This window comes from Esox lucius, chromosome 11, assembly GCF_011004845.1.
Source record: "Esox lucius isolate fEsoLuc1 chromosome 11, fEsoLuc1.pri, whole genome shotgun sequence".
NCBI lineage: Eukaryota > Metazoa > Chordata > Actinopteri > Esociformes > Esocidae > Esox > Esox lucius.
The window spans coordinates 36561078-36579147 of record NC_047579.1 but is presented as its reverse complement, the minus strand read 5'-3'; the positions used below and the strand labels follow the sequence as shown (position 1 = coordinate 36579147).

Genomic DNA, 18070 nt, shown 5'->3' with positions numbered 1-18070 from the left:
ACATGACTCTCACTGTCCCCTCTCCTCCCTCGCCACATCACATGACTCTCACTGTCCCCTCTCCTCCCTTGCCACATCACATGACTCTCACTGTCCCCTCTCCTCCCTCGCTACATCACATGACTCTCACTGTCCCCTCTCCTCCCTCGCCACATCACATGACTCTCACTGTCCCCTCTTCTCCCTCGCCACATCACATGACTCTCACTGTCCCCTCTCCTCCCTCGCCACATCACATGACTCTCACTGTCCCCTCTCCTCCCTTGCCACATCACATGACTCTCACTGTCCCCTCTCCTCCCTCGCTACATCACATGACTCTCACTGTCCCCTCTCCTCCATGCCACATCACATGACTCTCACTGTCCCCTCTCCTCCATGCCACATCACATGACTCTCACTGTCCCCTCTCCTCCATGCCACATCACATGACTCTCACTGTCCCCTCTCTTCTCGGCCGGCTCAGCACCCCCTCTCCTTTGACTTAGTGACTCACTGATAGCTTACAGAACATGTCTGTGTGCAGCTGAGTGAAAATGGAGGGAAACTAAATGTACTTATCATCTTATTTTCTTCCTCACCACCATCTCTTTTTCCCTATCAGCTGGTAAAGCCGCTTTCGATCACCCCAAACACCAGGAAACACTGCCTTGTTCTCCTCTCTGCCTAATCCTCCATCTCCTCCCCCTTCCCTTCTCCTTCTATGCGGAAGACTGTCAACCGATTTGAAAATAATGTAGATGAAGTCCCCATTTCGCTCTGACACCACTGGTCCCACTTACACAGATCTACCCCACGCATTGACCTTGGTCCACCAATCTCCAGATGAAATCTTGCACCTCATCTCCCATCTCCAGAATAAATCTTTCAACTAGAAAGTTCTGTGTGGTGCAGTACAGCTGTGTAATTCCGATCACAAGTTTGCAGAATATTGCCGGTGACTCATAGAGACCAGCCCAAATTGTCTCGGCACCATCGACACTATGGAGATGTTGGACAGAGTTGTCTTACCCCATCCAGTGATTCCCAAAAGGTGGTTGTCCATGGAATACACTCTTCATGCATGTAGGTTAAGGCAGACATTTTCTCGTTGATCTAGCAGTGTGAAGAAGATGCAGAATGACTCGGAGGCGCTTAAGAGGACAGATATGCTGATCTGCTCTCCGAAGCTCACAGGGATTTCCTGTGATAAGGCATGGTCATAATGGATATCGCGACATTGGGAAGGATGAAAAAAGGAGGTAAAATCATTGATGTGTTTAAACTATTGATATTGTATGGCAGCCTAACAACCTGCCTGTCGACTTCATCCCGCACCTCCTTCTCCCTATCATTTCTAGAGATCTTCTGACATTGCTCAGTTTGCTCATGAACTCATTTATGACCACTGGCATGTGAGCCCTTTCAAATTAAAGGCCAGAGTCACTCCCCTCCAGAGGAAACCTAACACTTGACCCATCTAACATCATAAACTACACAGTGGCATCTCTTTTGTGTTTTCTAGCACTCTCTGACCAACTGTCTTGTTACATCTCTCTCCAAACGTTCTCCTCAAACCTAACCAGTTGGGGGTGTTAAGAGAACTAACTAAGATAGCTCTGCCCTGGGTCATGGGTATCCCTGCACTGTCACAGTTGGATTGCTCTCTCTGTTTTGATCCTACTGTATCTATCTGCTGCCTTCAACACTCTGAACCAACAGGTCTTCTTCTCCACATTCTCAGGGCTGGGTCTCCCAGGCTCTGCACACTTTGGTATTTCTACTACTACCAGGTGACATGGAGAAGATCTCCATAGGCTCTAACTATGAGCATCCCTCAGGGCTCTGTTCTGGGAGCTCTCCTCTTCTCTCTTTAAGATCAGCTCCATCAAATGCTCAAATGGTCTTAGCAGTTATTGATATTAAATATCTGTATTTGGCAACACAACTTTCTGTGTATGTTTCACACATTTCTACTTGGATGTCAGCCCAGCACCTCAAACATAACCTCTAGAAGAGAGTGTTGCTCTTCCCTCAGGAGAGGGCTTGCCCCCTCCGAAGAACTCTCAGTCATGGTTGACCTCTCCATGGTTTCCCCTACCAGTGTGCAAAGAACCTCGGCGTGACACTGGAGAACACCCTGTCACTTTCCACGAAAATCAAATCAACTGTATGTTCTACCACACATCAAATTCCTGCATTTTATCTAAAGGTCAAAGCCCATTTTCAACCTTCCCAAGTTCTACAAGGTCAACGTGCTTGCCTACAGAGTAGAGATGGGAAAAGCCCCTGACTACCTTCCAGCTCAAAAAGCTCTTTGTTCTGTCATGTCTGGTCTCTCTGGTCCCCAACAGGGTGGGCAGCCCCCACCGCCCCTTTCAAATGCGTCAAAGCACTTCTTTGTCCTGGCATTCCCATGGTTCCTGCCCATCATCCAAAAACTCCCCAAACTACAGTGGATATAAAAAGTCTACACACCCCTGTGAACATACCAGGTTTTTGTGATGCAAAAGAATGAGACAAAGATAAATAATGTCAGAACTTTTTCCGCATTTAATGTGACCTATAATGTGAACAATTCAATTGAAAAACCAACTGAAATCTTCGAGGGGGAGAAATGAAAAATAAAAACCTTACAAGAACCTGGTTTCATAGGTGTGCACACCCTCTTATAACTGGGGATCAGAATTAACCAATCACATTCAAACCCATGTAAAATAGAAGTTACACACCTTTTACACACCTGCCATCATTTAAAGTGACTCTGATTAATCACAAATAAAGTTCAGCTGTTCTATTAGGATTTTCTCTACATTTTCTTAGTTGCATCTCAGAGCAAAAGCCATGGTCCGCAGAGAGCTTCCAAAGCATCAGAGGGATCTCATTGTTGAAAGATATCAGTTAGGAGAAGGGTAAAAAATAATTTCCAAAGCATTAGATATACCATGGAACACAGTGGAGACAGTCATCATCAAGTGGAGAAAATATGGCACAGCAGAGACATTACCAAGAACTGGACGTCCCTCCAAAATTGGTCAGGGAGACTTCCAAAACCGGTCAGGGAGGCTTCCAAGAGGCCTACAGCAACATTAAAGGGACTGCAGGAATTTCTGGCAAGTAATGGCTGTGTGCTACGTGTGACAACAATCTCCCGTATTCTTTCTATGTATGGGCTATTGGGGTAGGGTTGAATGACGGAAGACTTTTCTCACAAAGAAAAACATCCAAGCCCGGCTGAGTCCCCCAAAAGCACGTGGGAAAATATTTTATGGTCTGATGAAACCAAGGTTGAACTTTTTGTCCAGAATTCCAAAAGGTATGTTTGGCGCAGAAACAACACTGCACATCACCCAAAGAACACCATACCCACAGTGAAGCATGGTAGTGGTAGCATCATGACTTGGGGCTGTTTTTCTTCAGCTGGAACTGGGGCCCAATTTTGGTACAAAACCTTCAGGCGTCCGTTAGAAAGATGAAGAGGAAGTTCACCTTTCAGCACGACAACAACCCAAAGCAAACATCCAAATCCACAAAAGCATGGCTTCACCAGAAGAAGATTAAGGTTTTAGAATGGCCCAGCCAGAGCCCAGACCTGAATCCAACTGAACATCTGTGGGGTGATCTGAAGAGGGCTGTGCACAGCAATCTGACAGATTTGGAGCGCTTTTGCAAAGTGAGTGCTGTAATAAAATCAAAAGGTGCTTCAACAAAGTATTAGTTTAAGGGTGTGCACACTTATGCAAGGTTATTGTGAGTTTTGTATTTTCCCCACTCAAAGATTTCAGTTTGTTTTTCAATTGAATTGTTGACTTTATAGGTCACATTAAAGGTGGAAAAAGTTCTGATATGATTTATCTTTGTCTCATTCTTTTACATCATAAGAACCTGGCATTTTAACAGGGGTGTGTATACTTTTTATATCCACTGTATATCTCTAACTATAACTATAAAGTGTATTAACCAAGAAAAACAAGACCCATACTGGAATACACAGCCTCGTCTAGCATTGATGTTGCTGATAGCTACCTCATTGAGTGAAATGTACCACTATGTAGTATGAATTAATTCTGTGGTTGTTCTACCTAGCTATTTTATCATGAAAGCACAAATCATAATTCCCTCCACAGATAAAAGTATCTGCTAAATGAAAAAAAATGAATTCATAGTTTTACTTCTACACTTCGCATTTCATTAACCTCTACTTACTTTTCTCTACTCAAGGTGCACAGATTGGCAGATCTAAAATTGAACTTTTCAGCCAGGGACTAGGCAGGGACCAGGCAGCTAATTAAGTGACGGGTTCATGATGAACCTAAGGAGTTGAAAGAGAAAAGGTCTCTGTAGGGAACACACTCATCCACTTTCCACCTGCTCGAACGCACTCATCCACTTCCCCTGTTCAAACGCACTCATCCTCTTCCCCTGGTTCAAACACATTGATCCACTTCCCCCTTTTCGAACACACTCATCCACTTCCTCCTGTTTGAACGCACTCCTCCACTTCCCCCTGTTTGAACGCACTCATCCACTTCCCCCTATTCAAACACACTCATCCACTTCCCCCTGTTCAAACCCACTCATCCACTTCCTCCTGTTTGAACGCACTCCTCCACTTCCCCCTGTTTGAACGCACTCATCCACTTCCCCCTGTTCAAACACACTCATCCACTTCCCCCTGGTCAAACCCACTCATTGTTCGACAAACTTGAAAAAATACCAAGCTGTGTAAATTAGGCACAATCTACTGTATATTTGACCCACTTAGCGGTCCACTATCTGTAGAATTGCTGAGCCGAAGTGTGTGTCTTTGTGTGTGTATATATATGCAGTGTCCCCATTGACCTTGCACCATAAAGCCAGTTCTCCACTGGACTCCCACTCTCCCTCTCCTGCTGTCCTCCCACTGACACATTGTCTTTACACTCTACTGGGCCTGGTCACTGGAGCCTGGGGCAAGTGGAGCTCACTGGGTACAACCCAACCCGTATCCACTCCAAGGGAAAAAGAGAGGGAGAGAGATGGAGAGGAGAGAATGAGAGAGAGGGAGAGAGATGGAGAGGAGAGGATAAGGAGGAGAGAGAGGGTGGAGAGATGAAGGAGGAGAGCAAGAACGGGGGAGAGACAAGAAATTGAGAGGAGAGGAGAGGAAGACAGGGAAAAGGAGGATTCACAAATTATTTGTCAGAGGAGTGAGAGGGACAGTAACTTGTAAAGATAGAACATATAGTAGTTGACACAGTGTGTGTGTGTGTGTGTATAGATAGATAGGTGTAACACGCATGCAAGTGTGTGTGTGTGTGTGTGTATATCCAAATCCAGGGATTATAAAAAAATATGGACTTTAGGTGAAGCCAGTGGCAAAATAGGTCACAGTGTTACATTATTATCCCATTTTTGTTTAACCCAAAAACTCCCTCCCCTTGTGACCCATAAAAATAACAATGTCAATCCACTTTCCTCTCGTCTGTCTCCTCCCAGATGACTGGTAGACATCCCAGCGCACTAATGATCTAATTTAAGAGGTTGTAGATGTTTTAATTGCCGGGCCTACCTCCTGCAGCGCTGCGTTGACCTGTGTGTCACTGCTAAAGTTAGATTAGCTCCCAGCAACCCAGACTTGCACGGTATAAAAATGCGTTGTCCTTAAAACATGCAAAATCCCTGAAATAGATCAAATGAACTTGAAATGAACAATGTGGGGAAGTGTGATTTTAGGATACATTGTTTGTGTGCATATGTGTATGATGTTTGTCTTTGTCTATCTGTGTATGTTTAATCAATTATCACAGTACATCAATCAGTTCAATATTTTATCTCCATCCCAATCAGGTTTTAGACCATATTTTTCTACTGCCATGACTCTTCTAAAATTCAATAATGATGACTGGGGTATGGATGGGAGAGGGTTAGATGAGGACTGGGGTATGCGTGGGAGAGGCTTAGATGAGGACTGGGGTATGGGTGGGAGAGGCTTAGGTGAGGACTGGGGTATGGGTGGGAGAGGCTTAGATGAGGACTGGGGTATGGGTGGGAGAGGGTTAGTTGAGGACTGGGGTATGGATGGGAGAGGGTTAGATGAGGACCGGGGTATGGATGGGAGAGGGTTAGATGAGGACCGGGGTATGGGTGGGAGAGGGTTAGTTGAGGACTGGGGTATGGGTGGGAGAGGGTTAGATGAGGACTGGGGTATGGGTGGGAGAGGGTTAGTTGATGCTATGTGTTTTATTTTTTATTTGTGTTTATTGGACTCCCTCAGAAATTAGATGCTACATCTCAAAGGCCTATCCTAGAAACACATTTACATTTAAGTGAGAAGGAGAGGAAAAGTGAGAATAAAAGGAAGAGTTTGTGCAACCACCGTGCCTGAAGACAAATCTAAGCAAATGTAGACACGACCACAGAAAACACAGCACAATGCATCATTGGCACTTGCCTAGTGACAGTCTGTTTCCAGCCTGGTGACAGTCTCTATTTCTTTTTTCTTTGCCAACTCCTTAAGGAAGTGTCATGCCAATAGAGTAGACAGCAGCACAAACAGTCTGGGTCTGGGCTATACCACCACCTTCCTTCTCTGTTAGCAGGTGATTCAAAGTTACATCTCGATCCCACTGTCTGTAGTCCTAATTTCTTCTTCAGTAATGCCCCTCAATCACAAATCTACCTGCATGACCAAAAAACACACACATGCAGACATACTGATCTGCAAGCCCTTAAAGCACCAAATGATCTGATCAACTGCAGCTAGATCCTGACAGCGGCCCTAATCGGACGAAGTCTCCCATCTGGCTTCAATCAACTCTCAGTAACATTGATGTCCTTGACCTTGGTTGTCAGCCCAACGTTCCCAGGTACTGCAGCCCGACCAAACGGACTTCAGGACCACCAAGTGAGGAAAGCTGAAGGGGAGAGGTCTAAGGGAATTTTACTGGTGACCCAGCCGGAAAAAGTATATGTAGTTGAGGATGGCGTGATGAAGAGATGGAGGGAGGCAATGAGGGATGAGGGAGGGATGATAGTCTTGTGAGGTTTGTGCTGAGCAATGTAAAAACTAGATGTCCTCCTCCTCCGGAACGTGTGTGTGTGGGAGACACTGCTGTGTTTGCATGAGGTGAATGGGTTTATAAGTGGCTGAGAGTGAGTGTGTGTGTGTGCACGCACTAAACGGGAGTTAATGTAAGTGTGTGTCTCAGCACAATAATGAGATGAGGTTGAGTGTCAAGCTGCTCTGGGATCAGCCCTTACGACGCTGACAGGCAGGAAAAGCAAGGCAGGCACTGAGGCCTTTTTTTTTTTTTACCTACTTAAGAGTGTAACCGCAATCTGCCTCATCAGCACAAAGATAAAAAAAATCCTCTCCTTTCTTATCCTCTCTCTTTATCTGCTCTTTACTGTGTTGGAGATCTGTCTTTCAATTATCCGAGGGGGGGGGGGGTTATTAAATCTGCATTAATTAAATGTTTAATGCCAAAGTTTATCAGTGCATGGTGACAATAGCTTAGTTTACATTTATTCCCTTTCAGGAATGCATATTAACGGGTGGTAGTAATTACACAAGTCAACAGATAAATGACACAACGTTATTCTGAAGTGACTTATGTCCTGAAAATAACAATTCAACTGTACATTTAACCCTACAGTGATGTTTGCCTGTGTGTGCTCATGGCTGTGTGTGTGTGTGTGTGTTTGCGTGTTCATGAGGGAATGATGGCAGTCAGACTGCAGAATGCAGTGATGCTTTTGTTTCTGAGGATGCCCTCTTTCAGATTCAAACATTCACTTTGGTTGAGCCAGCTCATGATTAGCTGCTCCTGTCATCCTAGAACCATTCCCACACACAGTCACACACAAATAAATACTCTTCTTCCAAGTAATCATTACATTTTCATATCGTTCCACACACTGGCACACTGCTAGCTACCCACTCTCCAACAATCACTCAAATACAAGCACTGCCAACGCATAAATGCACCCACATGAACCTATGTAAAACTGTAAAATGTAGATTGACAGACAGACTAACAGATAGACAGGCATATATTCAGGCATGCAAACAGACAAAAAAAATTTTAGACAGAGAGAGCAATGTAGATTGATAAATAGATACAGATAGAAAGATTGAGTAGATTTGATAGATAGATAGATATACATTGATATAGATATATGTAGATAGATAGATCACTAGATAGATAGAAAGACAGACAGGCAGACAGAGAGATGGACAGACAGACAGGCAGATAGATAGATAGATAGATAGATAGATAGATAGATAGATAGAGATATATGGATAGCTTGTCCTGCCAAACAGCAGGGAACATGAATTGAAAAAGATCATGAGTACATACTTTCTTTTCCCATAAATTGGCTCATCAGAATAATCACACCACTTTAGTATAGGAAGTAAAGAAAAGGTGGAGGAAAACCAACTGTGGGAACAAATATTTCAGGCCTGTGTCATCTCAATAAGTGGAAGAAAACAACTGAATGTATTGTATTCTCCATCTCTGATTGGCAACAGAAGCACAGGGCCAGCAGAACTTGAATTTCCATAGACCTGGTCCGCATGAATGACATCTGGAATAATCAGTTGAACGGCACGGGTGAAACACACGCTGATTAATAATATGAATTTGAGCAGCGCCAACCCTAATCAGGTCAACTGAGTCAAAACATAATTTCTAAAGCGGGTATACAGAAATATGCCTGTAACACAGTGGAAACAATGACAAAGCGTTATCCCAGAAACCTTTCAATCAGCCTCAAGCTACTTTCTGACCGTTGCTTTTGACTGGGAAAATGTTACTGTACACTGATGCCAAAGGTTTTTGCAATGTCAGTTAGATTTGCTTTGGAACATCAGCCTTCTCTTTCCCGACTGAGCTCTTCCAAAAATGATTTCCACATTTTATTTCAGGTTTGACGTTTCCATGTAGAAATGTTTTTTGCATTAAACTTTCTAAATGATTTCCCCAGGTATATATTAAAAGTCCTGTGTTTGTTCTCAGGGACATCTCACCAGTTAGCTACTAACAAAATAATTCCAAATAATATCCTGAACACAGAAACAGAAAAACTGTTCTCAGCAGGGTTTCTGAAAGGAGGTGTCCACTAAACGTTGTCAAACACTGAGAAAAATGGGTTGAAACAACCACCATGAGTGCCGCCAAAATTTGCCCAAGAAAAGACAAAAACATATTAACCCCCAAACCCATTTTTTTGGGAAATATACAAAAATGCTTTTATTATTCCAATAAATGCAACAGAAAAAACCCAAAAAAACTGTTCTTCTTTTCTTTCAGTATGAACTGATGCACCGTGCCAGCAGCTGTAAAAAAAAAAAACAGTTCCAGTCCAGGAGAAAGATGTCTGGACTAACAGTAGGACATAAAACTGTGCCATCACTAATCAGGTCAAGCAAATCAAACCATGTCTTGAAATTAGGCAACAATATTTGTGCAAAGAAGTGAGTAACTTATATACATACCGTCTATGCAGTAGAGTAGAGTACTATTCAAAAGTCTGATGTAAGGTTTAGGGGCAGATAGTGGGGGTTCTAGGGCTGAATGTGTAGGGTTTAGGGGCAGATTGTTTAGGGTTCCAGGGCTGAAGGTGTAGGGTTTAGGGGCAGATAGTGGGGGTTCTAGGGCTGAAGGTGTAGGGTTTAGGGGCAGATTGTTTAGGGTTCCAGGGCTGAAGGTGTAGTGTTTAGGGGCAGATAGTGTAGGGTTCCAGGGCTGAAGGTATAGGGTTTAGGGGCAGATAGTGTAGGGTTCCAGGGCTGAAGGTGTAGGGTTTAGGGGCAGATAGTGGGGGTTCCAGGGCTGAAGGTGTAGGGTTTAGGGGCAGATAGTGTAGGCTTCCAGGGCTGAAGGTGTAGGGTTTAGGGGCAGATAGTGTAGGGTTCCAGGGCTGAAGGTGTAGGGTTTAGGGGCAGATAGTGGGGGTTCTAGGGCTGAATGTGTAGGGTTTAGGGGCAGATTGTTTAGGGTTCCAGGGCTGAAGGTGTAGGGTTTAGGGGCAGATAGTGGGGGTTCTATGGCTGAAGGTGTAGGGTTTAGGGGCAGATTGTTTAGGGTTCCAGGGCTGAAGGTGTAGGGTTTAGGGGCAGATAGTGTAGGGTTCCAGGGCTGAAGGTATAGGGTTTAGGGGCAGATAGTGTAGGGTTCCAGGGCTGAAGGTGTAGGGTTTAGGGGCAGATAGTGGGGGTTCCAGGGCTGAAGGTGTAGGGTTTAGGGGCAGATAGTGTAGGGTTCCAGGGCTGAAGGTGTAGGGTTTAGGGGCAGATAGTGTAGGGTTCCAGGGCTGAAGGTGTAGGGTTTAGGGGCAGATAGTGGGGGTTCTAGGGCTGAAGGTGTAGGGTTTAGGGGCAGATTGTTTAGGGTTCCAGGGCTGAAGGTGTAGGGTTTAGGGGCAGATAGTGTAGGGTTCCAGGGCTGAAGGTGTAGGGTTTAGGGGCAGATAGTGTAGGGTTCCAGGGCTGAAGGTATAGGGTTTAGGGGCAGATAGTGTAGGGTTCCAGGGCTGAAGGTGTAGGGTTTAGGGGCAGATAGTGTAGGGTTCCAGGGCTGAAGGTGTAGGGTTTAGGGGCAGATAGTGTAGGGTTCCAGGGCTGAAGGTGTAGGGTTTAGGGGCAGATAGTGTGGTGTTCCAGGGCTGAAGGTGTAGGGTTTAAGGGCCATCTACTTTGCTTTAGGAGTCCATCCTCTGTTGTTAATTTGCCCACGCCTGAGTCAGTCAATATTCGGGGAAGAGATACACTTCATTAACTGTGGTGAAACGTGGTGCTGTAAAGACCTGCTTTGGTCTGTTCTGGTCTGACTGCAGCACCCCCCCCAACCCCCCCCCCCCACCCCACACACACACACACACAAACACACAAACACATACACACTCTTGTAACCACTAGGTTTTCATACAGTGTTGGTGGAGAGACAGGAAAAAGGAGCAAACCGAACTAAAAGGTAAAACCCCCGCCCTCCAAAACATTGCCAAATGAGAGGAGAATTCAGTTGCCCCCTAAATCTCGCCCCTGTTCCATCCTCCCACCACGCCCCTGTGCACATCACCTCCATCCCGTGCAGTACTGGGCAGCCTAACAACGCCTCACAGCCCCAACTGCCACGAATGCCCCGGCAATATATTTCACAAGGCTGCATGTCACAATCCAAAGAGCCACTGGTCTCTAAATCAAAAGTTTCCCAGAAAGAAATCCTGATATGATTTTTAGAGTCATGACTCACAAGCCTTCACATCTACTGAGGACAGATACGTGATGTGGCATGAGCTGCTGTATGTGAAAAAAGTTGAGATTCAGTATGGATGGAGGAGGAGACAGCATTGCTACAGTTCTCTCTGTCCTTTGCGGACTGCTCTTTGGTTTCTGTTCCCTGCTGCTAAGTCCTCTCTTCCAGTCTCAAAGCATCCCATCTTTTTCTCTCCCTCTCTTTTCTTTGGCTTTGTGTCTCCATTTCTCCTCTCGCTCTACCTACCTTCCCCTGTCCCTCCCTCCTTCCCTTTCCTCTCTCTCTCTCTCTCTCACCCTTTCTGCCTCGGTTCCTCCCTCCTCTCCCTCCCTCTCGCTCACTCTCCTCTCACCCTCCACCCCACCAGTCTCCCTCCACTAGGACCTTCAAACTGAACCCCACCCTCCTCCTTTTGTCTCTCCTGCCAACTCATTATTCCTCTCATTCCATATCTCCCCCTCTCCTGTCTCTCTCCCCCTCTCCTGTCTCTCTCTCTCCCCATATATTCTCTCTGTCCTTCTCCTTTCATGCACTCTCCAGCACTGTGCCGCACCGCTGACTTTTCCCGCCCCAGCAGAATATTACTCTTATAGGCTGTTGTTTGGCTGCCAGAACCAGCGCTCTGTTTGTAACAGATGTTGCCGTGAATATAATTTTTAGCAAAACAACAATAGTAAAATCGTAAACACAGTATTTTCACCAGAAGAGAGTAGGTTGCAAATATGAAAACTGTTTTTGCTGTCACTAAATACCACAACATTTAGATTTTTTTCAAGTCAGGTACGATATATGAAGAGATCCAAGCTACTTGTATGTATGTTCTGGAAATGCAGAGCTGAAAATGTTGGTTCAGTTTACTTTGAAAGAGGTACAAAGGTTCCTCCTATGTACATTGACCTTCCACTAAAGCTGTTCCAGATTGCTGCCTAATTTCAATTTGTTTGTAGAATTTGGATCACCTGGATTCAGTAACTAGCAAAGAAAATGGGTTGATGAACTGAGATTTTAAAAAGACCATCTGTCATATGGATTCTGCTTAAAGTTGAGAAATCAACAGCATTGTTCCAACAAATGCATGTACCTGGTTTCTGAAATATCCGTACTAAAGAGGACTGATCTGGAGTGAGTGACATGGCATTCCGGGAGCAGGAGGAGGGGAGGAGGAGGGAGTAGGTATGGGAAGAGGAGAATGGAAAGCATCCCAAAGTATTTCGCGGAGTCACACTAGTCGTGCCTGTCTATAAGATCTGCATTATGACACGGCAAACTCAGCCGCCCCGACAACATCACTCAGTAACTCCAGTCACAGAGCCCCTCCCTTCATTACGCCTCGTTGTGGCCGAGAGGCAAGGACTCGTTTTAGGGAGTACCTTCCACCTAAGCCCAGCGTTCTCTCTTTCTCTCTCCCTCCCTCTCTTTCTGTGTCTATGTGACTCACCCACTTTGTGTCTCTTTCTCTCTCTCTCCGTTATCCTACATGGTGTTTGATGCCGGTGCAGCTTGTCAAGCACAACATCAGCAGCAGCACCACAGAAGAGATATGTAGTGGGCATTCCATTCCCCCTCTTCCCTCGCTCGAAAACCGTGCACACACACATTAGAGCAGACACACACATTAGAGCAGACACACACGTTTGAGCAGACACACGTTATAGGAGACACACAGGTTTAGAGCAGACACACACGTTTAGAGAAGACACATGTTTAGAGCAGACACACACGTTTAGAGAAGACACACATTAGAGCAGACACACATTAGAGCAGACACACACATTAGAGCAGACACACACATTAGAGCAGAAACACACATTAGAGCAGAAACACACGTTAGAGCAGAAACACACGTTAGAGCAGACACACACGTTAGAGCAGACACACACATTAGAGCAGAAACACACGTTAGAGCAGACACACACGTTATTGGAGACACACGTTATAGGAGACACACACGCAACAGACCAATTGCAGTCGTCCAAGTTCAGGTTTAATTTGTGAATGGGATTTTACGGAGAGGCTCGTTGCCTCTACACAGCTGACACACTGACGTTTTCTCCACATTCTTGACCATGTGTAGCTCTCTTTCTCTTTTCTGCAGTCCTGCGGTAAACTCGTCTCTGTGTGTGTTTTCAGTCTCCCCAAATCACACAGATTCCAATAACTCAAACTGGTTACACTACAGTTTTCCCCCAGGTAAGTCTACACCATGTCAGAATATCCCCTCTACACTCCTCTCCTCTCTCTCACTTCTCTGTCTCACTTCCCTGGCGTCTGAGATAGTTCAGCGGAACTTTCCTCTCCTCTTCCCCTTTATCTTACCTTTCTGTGCTCTGCTTGGTGCTGGAGCTTCCGTGGGATTGCCGGACGATCAGGTAGATGTACGGACGGACAAACCGGGAGCCTGGGAGACTTCTGTAAGCTGGAGAGAGGAGGAGAAAGAGAAGAAAGATAGAGCGTGAGAGAGAGAAAGGTAGAGAGAGAGAGAGAGAGAAAGAGAGCAGGGGGTGCTGCCGAAGAGGGAGAGGGAGCACTGAGTGGCTGGAGGTGAGATGAAGGGGAGAGAGAGAGGAAGGGAGAGATAAAGACTGCGGGAGGGCCAGAGGGAGGGGGCGCTGCATTTGGATAGGACAGGATTTGCGTGATGTTTGTGAGGAGGGAGGGGTTTCAGTGGAGGGAGATAGTGGAAGGATGGAGAGGACCGGGGAAGAGAACTTGAGGCATAACAGTAATGAAAAGGGGAATGAGTGTTAGCGGAGTACCAAGTGAAGCGAGAGATGAGCCCCTAAAGATGAAGTGCTGATAAGAGGGAGAGGCAATGGTGATGTGACACCAGACATGTGAGTTTGGCCCGGGGCTCTGGGTCAAGGCTCATAAGAGGAAAAGCTTCCAGGTCGGTGGACAGAGGGAGGAAAGATGGGACCAAAGTGAGTGAAGGATGACCTTGAAAGAGCTCTATTATCCGTGTCATGGCAGAGAGGATGTAGCCTGAATGTGGCTTTAAAAACAATCTGGGATCCCTGTAGAACATAGAGCTGCGGGGAGTTTTGATCAGGGGGTGCTGATGGTGGCTGGGTGCCGGGTTGGGTGTTTGGGGGACATTGAACAGAGATCGGATGGACGACGCCTCCCCATCTGCTGAGGTTTGTATTTATTCGCCTTAATGGTGAAGATGAGGCACTGGGGAGGGTCGGCCGTTCCCAGATCAGAGCTTAACGATAACTTCCACCACAAACCGCAAAACTTCGAAATCTGAAATATCCCCAGAGCAACCTGCTATTTGACAACTTGGTGTAGTTGTTGGTTCGTTATTCTAGATCCCCGCCAAAATGAATCTAATGATAATAGTGTGTTTTAAAATTGATTTGTAATGTAATTTTTCCACATGCATGCTGAACATTTGAATACATAAACAACTCAGATGCAAATAATCCATTGCTTGAGAAAAACAAACTAGGAAGTCATGGAGCCAAATGAGCAGTTCTTTTCACCAGTACAATTCAGTTCCTAACGTTCACCAAAAAGAGCTGTTCGGAAAGAGCCGTTCATTTGCAGACGATTTAAAAGGCTAAATGGAGCCATGAGAAGTATTTGTTCGCGCTGTTGATTTGCAATGTGTCAGATGTCGATAAGATTGGACTTGGAAAGGCTTTTGGGTCCAGAAACAGAAATTTTACTTGATGTACAGTTTCCTTTTACAACCTCTTTTAATAAAAAAGAGCCCTGAATGGTCTATAAAAAGATATATGGTGAAAGCTATATTCTGTCACAGCTACACACACACACATTCATTTCTCTACCCTAGCGGGGACAAAAAACGTCTCAAAACCCTTTATATACACTTATAACCCTGATATCGACTTTCACACATGAACAACATGTTCATGTTCATTATTGCTTCTACTCCCACAGGACCTGATGAGGGGAAGAACACACAGACTCACAACCGCACATGACATTAATTAACTCTGTATGTTTGTGTGTGTCTGTCTGCGCGTGTGTGTGTGTGTGTGTGTGTGTAATCAAGCATGAAGGCATATGTATGTGTGAGTGTGTGTTTGTGTGTCTATATGCTTGTGGGTGTGAGAAAAAGAGATGTAAAAGAAAGAAGGGGATTGCGGAAGAGGGGGGCGCAGAGCGAATGGAGATGATTGAGAGAGAAAGAAAGAGAGATGGTGCAACTTTAAAGATGGAATCTGCAGCACAATGATGTCTTAGAGAATGGCCCATTGCTTGTGTTGTATTTTCAGTTCTCTAATCAAATAATCTTCTTGGAGCCTAATTCTCTATACACACAGAACATTCCACTACTTCTACTGTCGTCAGATTCTGTAGCTGTGGAAAATAGCGGTAACTGTGTCAAACAAGTTGCATTGATTCAAAAAAATAGATCATTCACCTGTTCAGGTTGCTGTTGACTTAGCCTGCATGCTATTATATTTCAATCTAGCTACAAGTTCTTCTAAGGTAGCTGAACCTGTGTGTTCTACAATGTAAAGCGAGGTATGAGTAAACTTTAGTTAGCTAATGTTAGCTAGCTAATGTCAACTGGATTTGGCCTGTTATATTAGCAAAAATATATATCTACATGAAAAGATGAAAAGCACATAGCTAATGTTTATTATAGTCTACTACAGTGGGGAGAACAACTATTTGATACAGTGCCGATTTTGCAGGTTTTCCTACTTACAAAGCATGTAGAGGTCTGTAATTTTTATCATAGGAACACTTCAACTAAAATCCAGAAAATCGCATTGTATGATCTTTTTAATAATTAATTTGAATTGTATTGCATGACATAAGTATTTGATCACCTACCAACCAGTAAGAATTCTGGCTCACACAGACCTGTTAGTTTTTCTTTAAGAAGCCCTCCTGTTCTCCACTCATTACCTGTATTAACTGCACTTGTTTGAACTCGTTACCTGTATAAAAGACACCTGTCCACACAATCAAACAGACACCAACCTCTCCACAATGGCCTAGACCAGAGAGCTGTGTAAGGACATCAGGGATAAAATGCCGTGTTTGGAGGAAGAAGAAAAATATTAGGTTCTGCTTTTCTGATGTATAAAATACTTATGTCATGCAATAAAATGCTAATTAATTACTTAAAAATCATACAATGTGATTTTCTGGATATTTGTTTGGGGATTCTGTCACTCAAAGTTGAAAAGTACCTACATGGTTTGTAAGTAGGAAAACCTGCAAAATCGGCAGTGTATCATATACTTGTTCTCCCCACTGTACTTGGTACTCTCCCTTTCTATGTACATTATGTACATTAGCACATTTTAATGTGTCCATTTATAGGGACTATAACACTTACATTTATAAGATTTAAGATTTCTTATTTCATACTGTCCATATTCTCATTTCTACATTATTATTATAAAACGCATCTATTCACAATTGGTATGTATATTTTGTATTTTCTGTTATTATTTTGTTTGATGTATTTCTTAATTACTGCGTAGATGTTGTGTGCCATGTCACAATAAATTAATTGTTCAGAATGACACATGTAATTCGGTGCACTTGACAAATAAAAGACTTTGACTATAAGACTGGGAACAATATTGGTGAAAGGTATCTTGGGATTGCACCGGCACATGTTGAGCGTGTGAGGAAAAAGAAGGTACACAAGGAATTTATTGTCCATTGTTTCCATTGAATCGCAGTCTTTGCAATTTTTTCTGATGCACATATTCCCACCTGGCGGGTTGCTACTTCCTGTGACGTGGAGAGGATCAGTGATTGCTTCGTGGTCCCTAACTACTGGTGTCCCCCAGGGCTCTGTCCTCTTCTCTCTATACACCAGTTTACTGGGCTCTGTCACATCCTCACATGGGTTTCCCCTAACAATACTAAGCAGACGAAACTAAAATGTTTCTTCTTCCTGCCTTCTGACAACAAGTTGTCAGCACACATCTCTGTATTCCCCTGCTGACGTCTCTGCTTGGGTGTTGGCCCGGCACAACTCAAACTCAACCAGATGGAGCAGCTCTTCCTCCGGGGGAAAGCCTGTCTGCTTGAGGACAGGCTTTTACAGACCATTCAGGTGGTGGCTGTAAAAGTTCATGCTCTACAACATTCTTGGACAACCTCACCACACACAGAAGGTGGTGCCTTTAATAGTTCAAGCACTTGCAATCCCACTTCTGGGCTGCTGCATCGTTTGCGGCCTTCCCAAGTTCTCCTGTGTCGCCGCGCTCCTCCGCTCACTCCACCGGCTTCCAGTTGAAGTTTGCGTCCACTACAGAACCAAGGTGCTTACATACGCACAAGCAATGGTAAGCGACTCTCTCCATGCTCAACCCCTGGATCCTTACCAAGGATCTTCGTCTTGGCACTTCTGGAATCTTGCCCGTCCCTCCCCTATGGGAGGGCAACTCCCAATCAGCCCTGTCAAAACCCTTCACTGCCCCTGTACTTTAATGTTGGAACTACCTTGTCCTTTTAAACTAGGACAACAGAGTCCCAGCTCATTTTTAGGAAACATCAGAAACTTAAAATACCTACACAGATGCGCCCTGTTAAGACATGTTACTAGATATGCATTGTCTATGTGCTATAGCATTAAGTCCAATTTCATTGCCATTTCAAATTATAAAATAAAAATGTTAAACCTAGTGCAATTTAAATAATTAATAATGATTAATCCCATAATCTGCAGTAGTTAATCTCGATAAATCTCATATTTAGAATGTGCACAATTTTGGACCTAAATAACCTAAATAATGCTTTGTGTTTAAAAAACAGTCTATCATGTTAAAGACAAAAAGAAAAATGCCTTAATAGCAGCAACGAAATGGCTTAAGACTTTTGAATTCATCACATGCGTTTACACATTAACT

General features: G+C 44.4%; 1 protein-coding gene across 1 annotated transcript in view; it reads right to left on the bottom strand.

The window, feature by feature from the left end:
- Positions 1-13734, bottom strand: part of pvalb6 (parvalbumin 6) — a 48374-nt gene extending 34640 nt beyond the window's left edge. Inside the window, exon 1 of the mRNA XM_010905437.5 lies at positions 13536-13734. The gene's annotated coding sequence lies outside the window, so the exon portion shown is untranslated. The remainder of the gene's footprint in view (positions 1-13535) is intronic.
- Between the last annotated feature and the right edge of the window lie 4336 nt (positions 13735-18070).